Consider the following 18,631-nt stretch of genomic DNA (forward strand, 5'->3'; position numbering starts at 1 on the left):
AGGTAATGAGCCTGGGGCAGCTGTTGAAGTCCAGTCATTTTACCGCGCTAGCCACCTAGCTCCCCGGTCTTCTGACTATGATAGCCATGTTGCTACCTTTACTTCAGGTCGCGTTCCTCTCCGTAATGTTGGAGACACATGTTGTGGAGTCTTTGCCTGTGACTGGTGTTATTAGACGGGGGAGAAGTGTGCAGAGGAGAGGAAATGGGCAGCGTAGTAGACACAGGGTGGGGATGGAAAATGATGGCAGCCCGAGCCCCTCAGCCCGGCGTGCTGGAGGCAGAGGTGGGCGCGGTGCTGCCCGCCGCAGGAGCCGTGTGTCACGGGGGAGAGGAGCCGCGCGTAATGCGCTGCCAGTACCTGTACAAGACATGAATGCTGGCTTTCATGTCTTGTGAGGGCCATTTTGGAAGTGGAAACTAATACATTTTACCATTCAAATATGTGTAATTTTTTGAAAATGCTATAATCCAAAATGGCCGCCACCCTATGATGTCATAATATGCAAATTAGATGGGTAAATCTTATCTCCACATAAACTTGAGATCATACTAAACATTTTTCTAATTAACAGAAAGTCTCTATCTATTATCATTTTTAAGTTATGGCCTTTTGAAATTAAGATGTCAAATCGGAACATTTCAGAGGAAAACCTATGGCGCCCAGAGAGTTAAGGGCAGACGTTGTACTAAGGTAAAGCTGGACTAGTGTCTGAAGTATTGAGACTCCTGTATCAATACTGACCCCTTCTGTTTTCTGCAGGTGACTCTCATGGACACTTCCATGGAGATTCCAACATGTGGCTGAACTCTGGCAAAATAAACTTGACCAATAAAATGTGGTCTGTGTATTGAACACTTTAACTCAAGGTTTGTTTTCACTTCATAGAGGATTGAGTCTTCACCACACCCACTGAGGCTGACTCTGCTTTTGAAGGGCAAACTGAATACTTCTGCTTTAAATTCCACCACTACATGTTTCCTTCTCCTCATGGGTGAATTGCATTACACAAACCCAGACCAAAATAACTTGATGAAGCTCAATACATTGGCCCTGCTTGACTTTGCACCATGAAGGTGTTTCAGTTAAATCTGCACTCGCTGGCCTTTTCCAAGCTTTAATTACATGTGACTCATTAGCCTATGCTACGTAGCCTTGCCCCTCGTCTGCTTGGCACCACTTGGTGTCTTCTGTGTGCCTCATCAGAGCCATAAATCCCTCTTAACCAACTGTGTCTCGACTTGCCCTGTGTGTGTGCGGCCTTGTTCATCTCACCTGGGACACCAGCTGGAGGGCTATGACACTGCTTCATACAGACTCGGTCCTTAACATGGCATCACATCTTCCCATGTTGGTTTTCATCCTACACAAGACTTAAATATCTCCTGCTTTTGTTTTCCTGACTCCACCACGTGGAAGATGCCTTTTCAAATTCCCTCGAGTGCAAAGCTACATGATCAATTTGCAAAATATTTTTTAACTCCTTCGATTCAGATCACTTGCTATTAAACTAGCAATAGTTGGCACAATCAAACTTTCAAAGTACTCTCCCACAGTAGGCTCTCCGATACGGCCCTCTAGAAAAGGTCTCCAAACAGTTCTAGCAGAGTCTCAGTGAATGGAAGTGTGGAAATTATTAGACCTTTTGCTGAGTGATGGACTGGAGAGCTGTCCAGGGTGCACCCTAACTCTCTTTCAATTGGCAGCAGGGATAGGCTAAAGCAGAGATACTCATTATGCGGCTCCTCAAGCGTTAATTGGTGGCTCGCACTCGCATAGTAGCGTATAACAATATAACAATACATTTTTTCAAATAACATACAGCGAATACTGCACAGTATTAAGTATTAATTAAGGCTTAATGGTGTTTCCTAAAGGGGGCACTTTTAAACCTGGCAACACAGCCCGCTAAAACCACCACCACACTTGACCGCAGTGCACGCTAGCTCCATTAGCGAGATGCAGGCACAGTGGGTCGGTTTTTAATTAAAAAAGGACTAAACCATGCTCATCTTGAATGTCTCACTATGATTGCAACAAACTACAAATACAACATGAAAGTCAAGGACATGCATGCCAGCTTCCAGTATTGACTATTAAGTATTCCAGTATTCAGGTAAATGCAGTCTTAATTGAAAATATATTGGCTGTGTTGGTTCTTTTTTTGTGGGATGTTTTATATGTAGAAATGCATATTTGCAAAAGGGGACTTAGTATGTTGTCATAAAAGTTGCTCTTCCCTTGATTTTGCTCTGCCTATGTGGCCTTTGTGAAAAAAATAGTATCACTGGGCTAAAGGCTTCCACTACCCTAAACTGGATACATCGAGTAAAGTAAATGGATGGTAAGATAGTTCCAGTGAGGAACCTTGCAGTTATTTTTGACCAGAATTTATCATTCAATGCACATGAAACAGGTTTCTAGGACTGCCTTCTTTCACCAACAAGTTGCCTATTAAAGCACAATAGTAGAATGGTACAGGATAGGGTTGTCAAATAATATTCTAAATTTGAATAGGTTTTAGAAACAGACAAAGGTGAAAATGAATATCGAATGTGGAAAAACATCTGCGCAGCCGCCGTCTGCCTTGAGTCGGCACACTGCATGACGGGGACAGGTCACAGGAGTCGCACTGTCTGGTAAAGCGTCACTGCTGAAAGTTGATTCACATGAAGATGGCAGAAAGTTCATAATCCAACTCTACCACAGGTGCAAAGAAAGGGATTTTAACCCCCAAAAATGTATAAAGCCCCACCTGGAAATACTTCAGAGATTTGTCATGATGGAAAAATTTGAGCCTTGAGACAAAGTTGCATACAAGCTACAGTTAGCTTATCATTCGACCACCAGCAACATGGTTAATTCTTTAAAATGTTCACCCAAATGGACTTGGCATAACATGAAACAAATTGTTAAATGTTTAAACTTTAATAAACTACCTATACAAGTAGTTAAGTCTGTTTGTCCCGTTATGTAAAGCTGCCGTTGCCTGGCAGTTTGGCTGATTGAAAGCCCCCAGATGCGCGTGTGTCATTGACATGTGCCAATACAGATGTCTGAAAACATTGTTTTAGAAGGAATATGCAATCATTTGACAGCCCTGGTATATGGATACCCAGAGACAAAAATAGAAATCATGTTCATTATCCACTGGCTAGCCATTACTTTAGCATTTCATCTGCAGGATTTGGGGGAAAAAAAAAAAAAAAAAAAAAAAAAAACCCAGACAAGGTCATCATATGACAAGACTGCCGAAGACAGCACTGGCTGTGGCTCAACTGCAGAAGAATATTTAAGGAGTATCCAGCCAAGTATTTCAAGCACAACGTGTTTGGCAAGCCTTCAGGTTGGCTACCGTGCACTCAGCAACCTATAGAAGGGGTTGTGTCTGGCTGCCATGTATAGATTTAGAGAAATGGCTGTAAAGGATGCTGTAGCTGATCGCTATAGTCAATTGAGCAACCATTTAACACTTCCATAGCTATTCCTCTCAAGATGCAGAGCTTTGAGACGCCATGTTTGAAACCAAAAGCAGAATGTCCGAGTCAAATATGACAGGCGATGCCTGCCATTGCCTTGAACCCAGATGGTGTACACAGGCCATTGTTTCCCTTAATCATTCTGAAGCGAGATCATTTGACAAGATTTTATTTAAAGACTAAAAAGAATCTTGTGCCGTTGGATTCAGCTTTCCAATCTGAAACAGAACCAGATTAGTTAGAGCACTGAGATAAAGACATTTGCAGGTAACACTCAACATACCCTCTGCACATCATGTTCAGCTCTAGCGGGCACTAGGGAAGAACTTTTTCTGCTGCCCAGAACCATGGCTGTCAGTAAGATGCTCCTTCAAGTAGTGCACATCCTGAAAGTAGTCTTTGCCCTTCTCATGCTGCTGGCTGAAGGTGCTGTAGGTTCCAGAGGGGTACAAGCCATACAAAAGCCTGTAGTCAAAGTTAGGAGATCCACCCACACCAAAGCGTGGCACCAGTACGGTTGCGGATCCCGGTCCAGACCCTTGGCGATCATCCGGGTAGCCGAATTCCTCCGTCTGCTGCTGGTAATTCCCGAGTTCAGCTTCCTTGGTGACACTGGAGGTCTCCCCTGACTGGAGGACAGGGCCAGGTGGTGACAGAGGGGCTGCAGGGAGAACGTCAGTGAGGCTGAGGGCTTGGGCTGACGCATCCTCAAAGACTGAGGGAGCAATAGCCCACTGGGTTTCTGTGTGGAGACATTTCACAATTAGTCATTTTCACAGCAGAAGTTCTGAAATAATAGAGTCTTAACATATTCTTTACTAAGCAAGATTTGCTAGTGACCACATGAAAACGCACAGACACCTTTAGGCTTCCAAACATATTTTGGGCCATCTACACTCCAAGCAGAAGATTTACCTTGTGGTCCAGATTGGGCAGCTCCAGGTTGCAGAGCGCCAGCGTCAGATCCTACGTCAACAGGCACATAAGTGACAGTAGAGTATCCTGTTGCAGGCAGGCCAGAGCTCAAGCTGCTCAATGCTGGACCCGTCTGAACAGCCTGTGGGACACCAGAAGCTTGCACAGCCATTTGCACGGGCACAACGGAGCCAGAGCTGCTGAATCTTGGGTCTGCCTGAAGAGCCCCTTGGACAAGGCCAGGAGCTTGGACAAAACCGGGAGCTTGGACAACCAGTTGCGTTGGCACAAATGAGCCATAGCCGCTGAGCCTTGGGTCTGCCTGAAGAACAGGTTGACTTTGACCAGAGACCAGCACAGGTGTCATCCCATAATCACTGTAGGGCACGGTCACCGGGCGGCCAGCGGCTGCTCCCTGATAAGAGCCAAAATTACCTGCAGCTCTTGTGCCGCTGCTGCTCTGGCCTGCTGATTTTGAACCTGGTGCATGAGAACAAGTTTAGCAGAAGCTAATTCAAGCAAGCATGTAATGTTTTACCACAACAGATGATAGCACACCTTTAGTGGGAAAACCCCATGTAGCAGCAGTCAACAAGGCAAAGAGGGAAACCCTGAAATTATGTACAGCAAAGAGTAAGAATGCAATATTAACTAATGTTTCCAATCAATCAAACAAAAACTGTAAAAGGCAGCTTGTGCTTATACCTCAGGAAGAACCCAGCAGCTGTCATGGTGAAAACAAGCTATGAGAGGAAACAGCAAGGGTGAAGGGTTATAAATAATGCCACAGACCAGCCCAGACCAATCAAAGCTTAACGAGCTAACAACAGACAGCTGCTTGTGAGGGACTATCAGGACAGGTGGACGCTGGAGGCTCATCTGGTTGCTCTGGTATCAGCCTCATTGTCTCCTCTCGCCTCCACCCTCCTGTCTGTGCTAAAGGCACTTAGTCACTGCCAAATATTTTACTGTCGTAAAATAGCTCTACCCAAATTGTCGTAATTCTCAGATTTTCTATTTCAGTTAAACGTAGAAGCTGGAAATAACATCCTAGATGTTGAGTTTTCACACCGACCCACTGACACATTTAACAAGTTAACTGAGGCCTGTAGAGTCTGAGATGTAGCTCTTATTGGTCCTTTAAAGGAGACATGTTTTGCCCTTTTTGGTACAATTTCCCGAGGTCTTACTGAAATGTGTGAGACAGGTCAGGAGCTCCTGGTCTTATTGGCCAAGTTTTTCCCCCAAAAGTGTATTTTATTTCCTAAACATGATGCTTATCTAACTTTAACCCAGTACTTTTAATGTTTTACACCTTTCGACCAAGTAGTTTTGGAAAAAAAGGTGAAAAACGAATGAAGGAAACAACGGTCTCACAGCAGTTCAAAGACTGGTGTCAAACACAAGTCCCGTGTTTAGGAGATGGTTGACTGTCCTCTGCATCCTTTTTAATCTCCTGACTTGGTCAGTGTTACTTGTTGATAATCCAGCGGTGCAGGATGATGTTTCCTGTTAGTTTTGGCAGAACTGGTGCTCAGCTGCTGGCACAGAGGAATAACTGGCCCAGCAAAGAGCCTCCAACAAATAACCAACCGGCTGATCCAGAACTTCCTGCAGCTAAACAAAGAGAAAACAGAGGTCATTGTCAGCTGTTAAAAATCTGAGCTCAGCTTCAGGCTGTGATGTTAAAAAGCACAAACCAAGCAGGAATCTGGGTGTTATTATGGACTCAGAGCTGAGCTTCAGCAGCCAGATCAGGTCAGTTAGGAAGTCAGCCGACTATCACCTGGAGAATATTTCCAGGATTAAAGGACTTCCTTCCCTGGTTACCTGTCAGATTTTATTACTCATTTTAAAACCTTTGAATAGTTGGACGGTTGCCTCTGTCTATGATCTGTGAACTCCTTACTCCCCTGATTGCTGCTCACACGGCCCACTGTTTAATATAACTGACCTGTTCATTAGATGGAAATGAATCCCTGCATACTCCTAAAAATCACTTTATTTTGAGGCTTTTTCTTCAAATTAAAACCCCACTTTCATAATTACTCGGGACTCTTTGTAAAATGCAAATAAAGCCAGAAAGATATGATCTTAGAACTATTAAAAAGTTCTATCTAATTAGAAATAGTGCAAGTTCGGTGCCATCTGTTGGTTTCCTTAGCGAGGAAATAGTTTTTGAATTGCTCTGTATGAATGAATTGGATTCATTCTGAATTGAATTGATTGAATTATAATTACAATGAATTGAACTCTAATATGCCTGAATTGGACTTTATTACTGAAGTGCCCTGAGATGACATTTGATGTAATTGTAATAGTTTATTTTGGCAACATTTAAACAAACTGACATTATTCTGTCTTGGAAAACACTGCTGGTGGAAAACATGATACTGGCTGCTGAAAAACTGGCAGAAGTGGACCTTCCAACGTGACAGTGACAGGAAGTAATCAGCTGAAGTTGTCCAGAGATTAACAGAGAACACAAATCAACATTCTGGAATCCGGACTTCACTTCCATCCAGAATCTGTGGTTGGAACCACAGACCAGAAGAGACAGAACAGAAGCCTTCACAAAGCTGTGATGTCATCACTGAAGTGACATCACAATCCATGTCATCTCTGATCTTGTATGACATCACAAAGTTTCTACAGGCCAGACATTTTCACTGCTTTTTCACAGCTGGTCAGGAGTTTATCTGAAGAAACACGTCCAGTTTTTGAAGCATATTTGAAAGTCACAGCAAACGGTTTTCACATCGCCTAAAAAACACTTAATTACTATCTTAAATAATCATTTTAACAAGCACTTAGAAACAACGCTTACTTACTATCTTAAAAAGTAATTTTGATTTTAAGTACTGACAAACAACAACCAAAATGTTTGCTTTATTCTTTCATCAGTTTTATGAACTATGTGGCGCTGTGGCTTAGTTGGTCAAAGTGCCTGTCTAGTAAACAGGAGATCCTGGGTTCAAATCCCAGCAGTGCCTTAAGGTGTTATTACGTACGTCAACATGGTGCCATAACTGCTTACAGCAGTGCTTCAGGAGTGCTGGACTTCCAAAACAGTCTGTACTTGGAGGCACTTCATCTCATGGCTTTAAATATTCTTGAGGTACAGAAGATTGAACTGGGACTATACCCAATGTTTTCACATATAGAGATAATTTGAATAACATCAAGCCCTGATTTATGCAGAGATCACATGAATATTGGAAATAAATCACAAAAACCTCTTTCATCAGTTTTATGACCCATGTGGCGCTGTGGCTTAGTTGGTCAAAGTTCCTGTCTTGTAAACAGGAGATCCCGGGTTCAAATCCCAGCAGTGCCTGTGGGCCTTCAGAGCAAGCTGTGACTCAGCATATAAAACAGCTTATTATCAGCTTTCTACTAAATCCTATTCACTGCTCCACTTAATGAAAGTGCGTACAAATAGCATACAGCTTTTAAAGTCTCATTTATGCTTATTTTTTACTTTCAGAGTGTAATTTTCCTCCGTTCACATAACACGTCAAGTGGTTAGGGTACAGTACGGTGGAGGTTATCCTCCTGTCACACTACATAACACCAAAATGAACGTACAAACTGTGAAATAGTCAGAGTTAGAGTAAAAGCTGAGGGCAGGACGTCATTTCCTTGAAATATGTAGCGGAAAATAATATGCAAAAGCATAAAAAAGCCTTGTAAAAACACAGTAAATGACTTGGCGTGTAATAAGTACACCGCTTCATGAGATCTGGCTGTAACTGGTGAAAGTGACTTCCTCATGAACAGCAGGGTCTGAGTTGAAAACCCAAAAATATCTGCAAAATATGATGAAGTTTTGAACCAATTAGAGGCACTTCTACTCATGGCTTTAACTATTCTTGAGGTACAGAATCACAAAAAATATTTTCTGAGGTGGATCCAGTTCCTGCTCTTTATTCTTTCATCAGTTTTATGAATCATGTGGCGCTGTGGCTTAGTTGGTCAAAGTGCCTGTCTCGTAAACAGGAGATCCTGGGTTCAAATCCCAGCAGTGCCTTAAGATGTTATTATGTACATCAACATGGTGCCATAACTGTTTACAGCAGTGCTTCAGGAGTGCTGGACTTCCAAAACAGTCTGTACTTGGAGGCACTTCATCTCATGGCTTTAATCAGTGCTTCTCAAAGTGTGGGGCCTAGCTGTTCAGCTAGTCCTTCAATGGCATCATGAGTGTAATTAATAAAATGCTGTTGGTTATAAAAAAGATAATTGATCCAGTCCACATTTTTGTTACTCTAATAATAATAGTAGGACTCAAAACCAGCAGCTATCTGATTTCTGGCTTTGTATTCGTCAGGGACCCTCTGGGGACTCCAATTGCATCTACATAGACACGATCATCAAAACTGCCAGGAATAGAGCGTTTGCGTACTGAGCGGGTGGCTTGAGGAGCAAAAGGGTCAACAGCAATACGGACATTATGCACCAACATCACATGGACACACCTACCAGTCCAGTTGGCATGCAAACTGGAATGTAGCTTACTGTGACGGCCACACAGCCAAAACATGTCAGGGACAGGGCCAGTGGAATGCAAAGTATCATTAAAAATCCAATGAGACATGGAGGGAGAATCAAATAGGCAATAAGTAAAAATACAATGAAAAGCTACTGAATTCTGAGTCCTACTCCTTCCCATGTGACAGGGACGGTAACATTACACATGTCAGGGGGGACACTGCCCAGGGCATGTCTGTTGAATTCATTTGCAGGTTTAGGTTGGGATTCATAGCAAACTATATAAGTATTTATATAGTTTGCTATAGTATTAAAATGTGGCGGTGGTGGCATAATGCGACTGGTGAGTGGCGGACATTCAGTACTCCAAGGATAATGGTCTCCCTTACTATGATATTTGCCATCCACGCCCTTAAAATAACTTCCTCTCATCAGCCAACAATGTGTCAAACACAGGTGATAAGTACAATTCATACTACGGAATGGAGACGTCATCTCAGGGGCAACTTCAGGCAGGTACAGCGTCACATTACGACTGCCATTAGAGCAGATGGCATAGGCAGTACAAGTTAAAGGATCAACTTCCCCAGGCACTCCTGTAAAAGCAACAGGCTGTGCGTCTTTCATACAAACCACACATCAAGCATCTGTGACAGATTTAACAGAATAATTCGCCAATAGATACCAAACGTTGCGTGTCACCCATTGTTCTTGTAAAACATTTCTGGACTTGCCACCAGGAGAGGCATCTTTAAGCAGGCTGATTTCAACGTGACTGCCGAGGGACTGAGGAGGTTGAAGAAGGGATCCGTACCGGTTTACTTTTCTTGGAATGGGTACGAACTACCTGCGCCCAGACCAAGTGTCCGGGAACGGCGTCCGCGGGCCGAGAGTCCTGCCCCAGAGTCAGACTCGGACTCGGAGATGGAGACCGAAATGGCTCCAGATCACGGTTACTGTGTAGTCCCTCAAACAGGAGCGAGGGCGAGTAATTTAGCCAACGAGAATGAAGCTCTTCGTCGTCAGGTTAGGGAGTTACAGCAGCAATTAAAAGTCCTCAAACATCGTCAGCATTTTGGCATCGAGCGTCTGTCTGCATCAGATGATGACGTGTGGTTTTATACCAGGTTTGCGTCCTACAGGAGTTTCGAGGCATTCTGGATATTAATCGAACCTGCCGTGACCCACAAGATGGTGCGCATAACTAGCGCCAAGACAGCCTCTGCCAGCACCAGCACAGTCCATCACCCAGCAATGGTAGGTGATGACGTAACGTGACGTGACATTAAAAGGTGTAGGCCTTTTTTGTTCATATATTTTTTATTGCTTTCACATAAAAAAAAAAAAATACACACCAAACAGCAATGCATAATGTAAAACGTTACAGAAAACAAACAAACAAACAAAACAACAACTCACAAAAACAAAACAAAACAAAACAAAAGTTTTCTGATTTATGCTTTGTAATAATGCCAATGTTAAGGTAACTAAACAGAGGCCTTTTGTTTTTATATCTCAACAGAAACTGAGACCCATTGACGAGTTTCTTCTTTTCCTGATGTACCTGTCAGTGGGTTTTCCTCCCAGGGATCTTGCAGAGAGGTTCAGCATTCACCGCACTGCTGCAAGTGGAATCATCTCCACATGGACTCATTTCCTGTACTGCCTGTTAGGAAGCCAGCGCCTTTGGATTCCTCCAGCGACAGTGAGAGCTCACCTGCCAGTTGAGTTTGCAGCTTTTTCTGACACACAGGCGGTCCTTTATTGTACGGAGATATTTTGTCAGACGCCCTCCTCTCTGCTCCTTCAGAGTGAGGTTTTTTCCACATACAAATCTCACACTACATTCAAGGCCTTGATTGGCATGGCACCCCACGGTGCCGTCACCTTTGTGTCCGGACTGTATGCAGGCTCTATGAGTGGCTGCCAGCCCTTTTCAGTGCAGAGAGACCCATACTGCCAAGTGTTTTACAGTATTTTGACTGATTTTCCAAGACCCACAGAAAAGTGTGTCTTATGACTATGTACACACCGAAATTACCAAACGAAAGAGTAGACTCTCTTCTTTCATCAGGAAAAAAAAAGTTTGTTTCTACCATTTTCAGTCCTTTAGTAATAGACAGTAGAACATAGGTTGGTTTCACGAAAAAAACAGCTGTTAGACGAAAAAAACGGAGAAAACAAGCTTTTTTTGTGCAAAGTGGCACTGCTGCCACCTTGCGGGTAATTTTGCCAGTATATTCTCTGTTTAGTGTTTACAAGCCTAAGATTTAGTGACAAACTCCGCTAGATTGTCCCCCAGCCCGCTCCGTTAAAAAACGCAATTGACGTCTATAGACGTCTTTGGCAGTCAGCGTTTTTTTTTTAAATTGACGTCTATAGACGTCAATGGCAGCCAATGAGTTAAGCAGTCCGGGATTGTAAAGCTGCTGAAGCCAGGTATGGCCATCATGGTGGACAAAGGGTTTGTTGTGGACAACCTTGCTCCTTGTAAGGTGTACCGGCCTGCCTTTCTCAGCAACAAACAACAAATGAGTCGAGAGGATGTCAGACAGACGCAGTCAATTGCATGGCTGAGAGTGCACGTGGAGAGGTGCATAAGGAGAGTGAAAGAGAACAAACTCTTCCACAAGGAGATACCACTGTCTATATGTGGGAACATTGACGAATTGTTCAGTGTGGCCTGCTTCCTGGTCAATTATCAGAATGGGCCGTTAGTGAAGGCATGGGCAACTCAGCAATGAATTGGGAGCACTTTCAATCAGTTCAAACAGCAGTTCTTTCAATCAGTTCAACTGATCAGTTCTTTCAGTCAGTTCAAATGATCAGTTCTTCCAATCTTGTTCATTTTTAGAAATCTATACAAAACCTGAACTGATCTTTATTGTTTGTTTGTGCAAATCTCTACCAGTGTAGAGGTTGTATTGTTCATTGTTGTAATGAGATGTGTGCATCTTTTGAATATGTAATAATAAATTATTAAAGCTGCAGTCGGCAGGTTTTCAAAATTCCGAGTCTAAAGTCGGAAAATTCGAACTGATACAACTTTCAGGTCCCTCCCCCAACCTCTAACAAGCTCCGAATCGCCCCCCCAAACCCCTCCCCCTCTGTGGACGAGGTTGTGCACGTGAGTTCACACCAGTGTTGAGCGCACACAAGCTGGGGCAGACTCACGCTCAGCAGCGTGTGCACAAGCTGTGATTGACAGGTAGGATTCCTCCACCCTAACTTGATTGGTTAAAAACAGCCGGGAGCGCTCGGTTTTTGCAAGCATGATTACAGGCTTCAGAGGGAGCTACAGATTTCATTATTTTTTCTAAACAGCCTATTTAATATTCTACTTCCAGAATCCCATGATAGTTCAAGCTAATATGACTAAAAAAAGTTGCCGACCGCAGCTTTAATTCAAAAACAGTCTTGGTGTCATTTTCATCGTTACATTAGCTTTGGGTTTTTCCTGACCTGAAATTAAAATGAAAACGCACAGAGATGACATTACAACATGTAGAATTTACTAAGTAAATATTGAACAACACTTATTCAATAATCCAATATCAACAATCCACATAGATTTTTACACTCGGGCTCTCATTTCAATGAGTACAAAAGGTATGGTCTCAGGTCAGTTGTAAGCCTTCATTAGTGACCATTATCACTTCAGGTTTTGTATAGATTTGTAAAGATGAACACCACCACAACCAAACTAGACTGTGCTTGTATAGCTGTGTAAACCTGATTGAATCGTTACCTCTAGTTGTGAAAAGTTTGTACTTTTCAGGGTGCTGAAAATCTACAAATCTAATCTACAGGACAACTGTCCTAAATGTTATCTACACACAGTACATAGTTACTACTATAAATATCAGAGAGAGAGAGAGAGACAGAGAGAGAGGGAGAGAGAGAGAGAGAGAGATCTATCTAGCTATTACTTCTGGCTACTGCTAGCTAGTTAGCGATAGCACCGGAAGGAGTGGATCACACACTCGAGAGAGAGCGGAAGTAGAACGGGAGTAGAGTCTTGCACAGAGCGAATTATTCACAGAGCGAATTGGCTAACAGACGAGCCTGGGACGCAGTGCACGTGAGCAACATGTTTAGTGACAGCAAGTGGACAGTGACAACGGTGAGTTCATACACTAAGAGTGACTTTAGTTTTCTCTTCTGACCATCATGCAGCTATTCATTTAGTCATAGAGAGAAATTAGTTGCATAGTTGAGCATCTAGTGCTAACTGAGAGGCTACTAGCCGAGCCTGGTGCTCGCGGCGGCTGCGTGGGCCGGAGGACAGAGGGCAGCCGCGGCTGTCCTCCTCTGTTCTCCTGGCCTCCGGCTCACAGAGACTCCGCGGAGCACCAGGCTCGGCCCCGTGGCTCACGCTCCTCGGCGGCTCCGTCACGAGCCGTCGATGGGCTACCGACGGAGAGGCTCCATTATTGATTCAGTGTTGCTCAAAGTTAACCTGGAAAGAAGCACAAGTTCCTTAGACCATTTGATTAAACAAAACAAAGGCCAGACGTGTCGTTGATCACATGAATTATTGCACAGATTGATCTCTGAAGACACAACTCCTTCCTCTGACCCATTTTGAAAGATTGACCATTTCTAACAAACAAAAAAAAGCTTTTTCTTGATCGCCATAACTTAGGTCTGTCTCAGGAGTTGAAGTCCTTCATGAAGATGATGAGTTGTAAACGTTGAATGTCAAAGGTGAACATACCTGTAAGTGGTTGTTGTGGCCGAGAGGTTAAGGCGATGGATTAGAAATCCATTGGGGTCTCCCCGCGCAGGTTCGAGTCCTGCCGACAACGATAACATTATTGACCCAGGGTTGCTAAAAGTTAACTAAGAAAGAATCATGCATGGGTTCGAATCCCATTCTCGGATTGTTTGTTAATTCTTATTCCACTTCTTACAAGCAGGCTTTTCAAACAATGACTTTGTTGCAATATTTTCATTTGCTTACGCTGGGTTCATTTGGGCAATTGAATCTATCATGAAGAATTTTGAGTGTGACCTCAGGCTAATGTGAAAGAGCTGTCTTTCTTTCAGTTTGCATCCACCTTTGCCACATCCAGCTGTTAATCATTTCCTCCACAGAGGACAAGAACAAAGGAAAGACAACTGGAGAATGCGGGCGTCGATCCCGCTACCTCTCACATGCGAAGCGAGCGCTCTACCATTTGAGCTAATTCCCCTTCGATTGATGTATTCTTAGAGCTTCCAAATTAACGAACCATTTCTGACCAAACGATCCATTCCTTGATACATAAAAAGGAATAGATCTCACAACTGAAGCTTGTTGGTTTTTATCAGTGTTTTTCAGAGTGGTTGAATGTATCAAGTAGAGTCTTGCGTTCGATCAGTGAGACATGGAAAATCCGTAGTGTTTCATGGTTTGGCAGATTCTTTTTTCTTTCCGTTTTAAAACATTAGTTGGTTTGTCTTTATAAGATGATCATTAAGACCTCTCACCAGAAGAGTACCTAAAAAATTTCTGAGGAGTGTGGACATAAATCCCGCCAGATTTTGCCTGGAAAGCAAGCCCTTTATAATTTGACCTAATTTGTCTTCCATATTTGGGTATATACTGAAGAGATTGTAATAACCCCAACCCTAAATTTGACTTATCCTAAGTGTAATTGCTTTTGTTTCGCCCAATTTTAAATCAAACAACCTCAAACATCCCTACATGGCACCACATTTAGATAATAATGATTCTATTTTTGTGACAGGAGGATGAATTCATACCCTCTGGATGCAAGGCCATTGTATCTAATGAGGCTCCAATTTTGAGATCAAAATTATACCAGCTGTAGTTTAAGGCGGAATTTTTTATGGTCAAACTTACAAGAGAGAGGACGAGGTGGCCGAGCGGTTAAGGCGATGGACTGCATAATTTATATATATATAAATTATGATAGGCTACAAAAAAGTGATCCCAGCCAAATATGGCAAAAGATTAGGCTAGCCTTTCATTTCTGACAGCTGAACATTGCACATCTACTAACCTTAAAACAAAATAAACGAGAGCAACAACCGTCTTTTTTTCTTCTTAAAAGATGTTTTATGTTATTTTCATATAATTTGCTGATGGCAATTATAGAATGTGAGTGCTTGTGTTATATTGAAAGCGAGGCTTGGTGTGTCTATGAATATAGACAACAGTGAGGGGTTTTTTTTTTAGGTGCTGTACAAGCAAATCATAGCGTCTCTGTTCAATGACAGAGGACTTTAGGTAACACTTCACAATACTGACTGTGTATTAGAGTGTACATTCCGTTCACTTATTTCCTACTTTGCCTGGACTTCCAGTGTAGCCTAACTCCTGGCCAATTCCCACCTTCTCCAGTCTTACGGCATAACTCGCCGTGACACTTACCATGTAATACGCGAAACTCCCCCAACTTTTGCTCTTTGCTCATGGCGGTTTTGTATGTATACATGTCAGCGGAGAAGCTTCACCCTTATTCCAGGCATTTATTATGTTTGTCTTACAGCCTTGTATGATTGGGAATAAGAATATGTTGAGAAATGGACAAAACAAATTGTCCCTGACATAAAATAACAGAGTTGCACAGATTTTTCTTATTCATGTTGTTCCTTCATTTAGCTAATACTACTACTGCTTTGATTACCCACTGAAGCCTCTTCCTGTCTGCCTCAGTGCAGGTCCCAGCGGGCTCTCAATACAAGGTGCTCAGCAGTTTGGTGTCTAGATTGTTCAATCTGGACAATGTGGTGGTCCTCCTCACTGTTGGGCCCATGTCAGGATTTCTGGAGATTACAGTAAAATACACCCTGACAAAGCCTACAGTTAAGAGTGAACATGTCAGACCCTGTAATGTGACCTTGCATTTTGCTCCTTTGGAGCCAAAATGTTGCAGGTGTGCGGACAAAGTGGAGTACCATTTTAATGGTTTGAATGTGTTAAAACAAAACAACTCATGTCTGTGTGGCATGTGTTTAACTAATAGAACTAGCACTTGAACCCAAACGCACAACTCAGGAACCAAAGGAGTAGCCAGAAAACAAAATAGTACAAACAACAACAAACACTTTATTCAAAACACATTCTCAACAGAACTATATAACACGCACACACACTGGTAGTAATTCAAACATTCCCTTTCATAACTATCACTAACTTAACTAACTAACTAACAGAATAACCACAAAAAGAAACCATTAACAATTATGAACCAAAAAAGAAAATATTTTCAGTTTACTAATCACGTCATCATGTGATTGGCTGTTGCAGAATCAAACGTCTTCAGGCTGCTCTGATTGGCTGTCGCAGGATCGAACGTCTTCAGGCTTCTCTGATTGGCTGTCGCAGGATCAAAGGTCTTCAGGCTGCTCTGATTGGCTGTCGCAGGATCAAAGGTCTTCAGGCTGCTCTGATTGGCTGTCGCAGGATCAAAGGTCTTCAGGCTGCTCTGATTGGCTGTCGCAGGATCAAAGGTCTTCAGGCTGCTCGGTCTGTGTATCATCCGATCATTCAACTATTCCATTGAATCTGGCAAACGAAAAACTAAATAACGACTCCATATTTTGTTTTCCCGTTTTTCTGTATGACCAAAAAAAGGGAATTGGTGTTTGTTCTCCCTTTTCCCAACACAAAACAGAACATTTAATAAACAGGGAAACTAAAACGAAATAATAAATCTAATTTACGTTCTTGGGTCATTGGTTTCCCGGTCATCCGCTCCACTCAGTGCAATCTGGCTGGCTGGTGCAATGAAGTGTCAGCTCATCAATCATAACTCGCTTGAATACAAAACTGATTTTCACGGGGGTTTTGTTTCTGCAAAATTCATATATGTAGGCATGATACGAGACACATGATTCAGCGTATTTTAATATTCATAGTAGGCTTAACAGTAATATAATATCCTGGTAACATATGTGATGTAAAATAGGTTATTTTGCAAAAGACATACGATATATAAAATATAATACATACGATAACGTGGAGGTGCGTCGCTTACTTAAAAAAATCCGGGTTACTGTCATTTTGAATTTTAGCCGAATGAATAAATAGGCAGCAGGTCTGTGGGCTGTCTGTGGTAGTAGCACGAGGATGACGTCAGTAACACCCACTTTACGACAAAAAATCTAAATTACAACTTCCTACTTCTTCCTCATATCTTTGTCTTTGGGAAACCTTCAAAATATAAACGCGAGATTCGACAAAGTCAACACAAAAACATTTTAAAAAGGAGGACAAGCTTATTTTCTTCCTTCTTCTGCCTTCACATTTCTTAAGAGGGTTAGGGCGAACAAACTGTTGATAATAAACCAAAGCTGCTGAAAGTGTTAGTAAGCTTGTTTGCAAACTATTCTACAGTCAGATGTTGTGTTGTCTGTATTTTTAAGTAAGTGGGGTGGGTGTGAGATATGAGAGGTATCTTACTCTTGTTAGGATAAAAGAATTACATGTGAACAATACAGCCTGTGTCAGCTGTAAAATTTGCTGTTCAATGTTATACCACCAATATTTGCATTATTTCTACAATAGCATTCTTGTGTCAGTTGTAATCTAAGCCTGTGTTATGGAATTTATGATTTATAAAGTCTCTGTTGGCCTAATAGCCGGGTGAACACCGGCTATAACCATAGCTTAGCTTAATGTTTGCTGGCTACGATTTCGCTGGCGGACATAAGTACAGTACAATAATATTTTATTCACAAAATACAACCAATAATAATGTTGAATCTTACTTGTGAAAAGTAATCCCCCGACCCTGTTCGCAATCGTCTGCCGATTTGCACAGGAATACGCCGCACAGTGCTCTGGCATGTTGAATACTTTATGGGTGTCTATGGGTAGGATGGCCGCTCCAAGAATGCAAGCAGTCTCCGGACACTGCTCTTAGAGCATCCCCGCTGCACACCCATTTCTTGCCATTTCTGTGAGATATCATGATGTGTCTCTCCATTCATGAACATATCATTGATTATATGGATATATGGCTGGAGTGAGGCCATTATAACGTGCTCTGGACCATACCGTGGAACTTTCTGTAGCTTCCACTTTTGGTGCGAGGACCGGTCTGTTTCATCTTTCCCCATGGTAACTGTCGCTGAGGATCATGGGAACGCTAATACAGCCTTCATGCACGTATGCGCAGAATGTGCGCACGCAACCAGAGAATGTCTAAGACACCGCGGGAAATGGGGAAACCAATAACCCAACAAGGCAGGAGCTCCTGGTCTTGTTGGCCAAGTTCTTGCCCCAAAAGTGTATTTTATTTCCTATATGATGCTTTTGTAACTTTAACCCAGTACTTTTAATGTTTTACACCTTTCGACCAAGTAGTTCTGGAAAAAAGATCAAAATAAGGAGAAAATGAATGAAGGAAACAACAGGTAAACTTGAACAGCAGTTCAAAGACTGGTCTTAACATTTACCACATTTCACTGACAGGCTTGTTCTGACCTGGTTATAGCTCCCCATCTTCCGTGGGTGTTCTGATGTGGAGTGAAGTCCTGGAATGTGCAACACTTTACTGGATTCTCTGCTCATCTCTTTGTAATTCTGGCCCACTGAGTTGGAGCTCATATATATTGCATTCTGATGGACACTTGTTGCTTGCTTATATGACCCTGAATGGTTCTTTGGTGTTTGTGTGATTTGTAAATATTAAAGTGTGTATAAAAACTGTTTTGCAGGACTTGCAGTATTTAGTGTGTAATAGGCCCTGTTCTACATTTCATGGGTTCCTCCAACTCCAGTTTCTGACTGA

The 18,631-nt window shown here is 42.5% G+C and overlaps 4 non-coding genes across 4 annotated transcripts; all 4 read left to right on the plus strand.

Annotated features, from left to right (window-relative positions):
- The first annotated feature begins 7,313 nt into the window (after positions 1-7,313).
- trnat-agu (transfer RNA threonine (anticodon AGU)) lies at positions 7,314-7,387 on the plus strand. The gene has a single exon. It is a non-coding gene; the product is annotated as a tRNA-Thr (tRNA).
- Positions 7,388-7,657: 270 nt separating this feature from the next.
- trnat-ugu (transfer RNA threonine (anticodon UGU)) lies at positions 7,658-7,731 on the plus strand. Its single transcript has one exon. It is a non-coding gene; the product is annotated as a tRNA-Thr (tRNA).
- A 619-nt stretch (positions 7,732-8,350) lies between these two features.
- Positions 8,351-8,424, plus strand: trnat-cgu (transfer RNA threonine (anticodon CGU)). The gene has a single exon. It is a non-coding gene; the product is annotated as a tRNA-Thr (tRNA).
- Positions 8,425-13,611: 5,187 nt separating this feature from the next.
- On the plus strand, positions 13,612-13,693 carry trnas-aga (transfer RNA serine (anticodon AGA)). The gene has a single exon. It is a non-coding gene; the product is annotated as a tRNA-Ser (tRNA).
- The last annotated feature ends 4,938 nt before the right edge of the window (positions 13,694-18,631 follow it).

This window comes from Odontesthes bonariensis, chromosome 11 (assembly GCF_027942865.1).
Source record: "Odontesthes bonariensis isolate fOdoBon6 chromosome 11, fOdoBon6.hap1, whole genome shotgun sequence".
NCBI lineage: Eukaryota > Metazoa > Chordata > Actinopteri > Atheriniformes > Atherinopsidae > Odontesthes > Odontesthes bonariensis.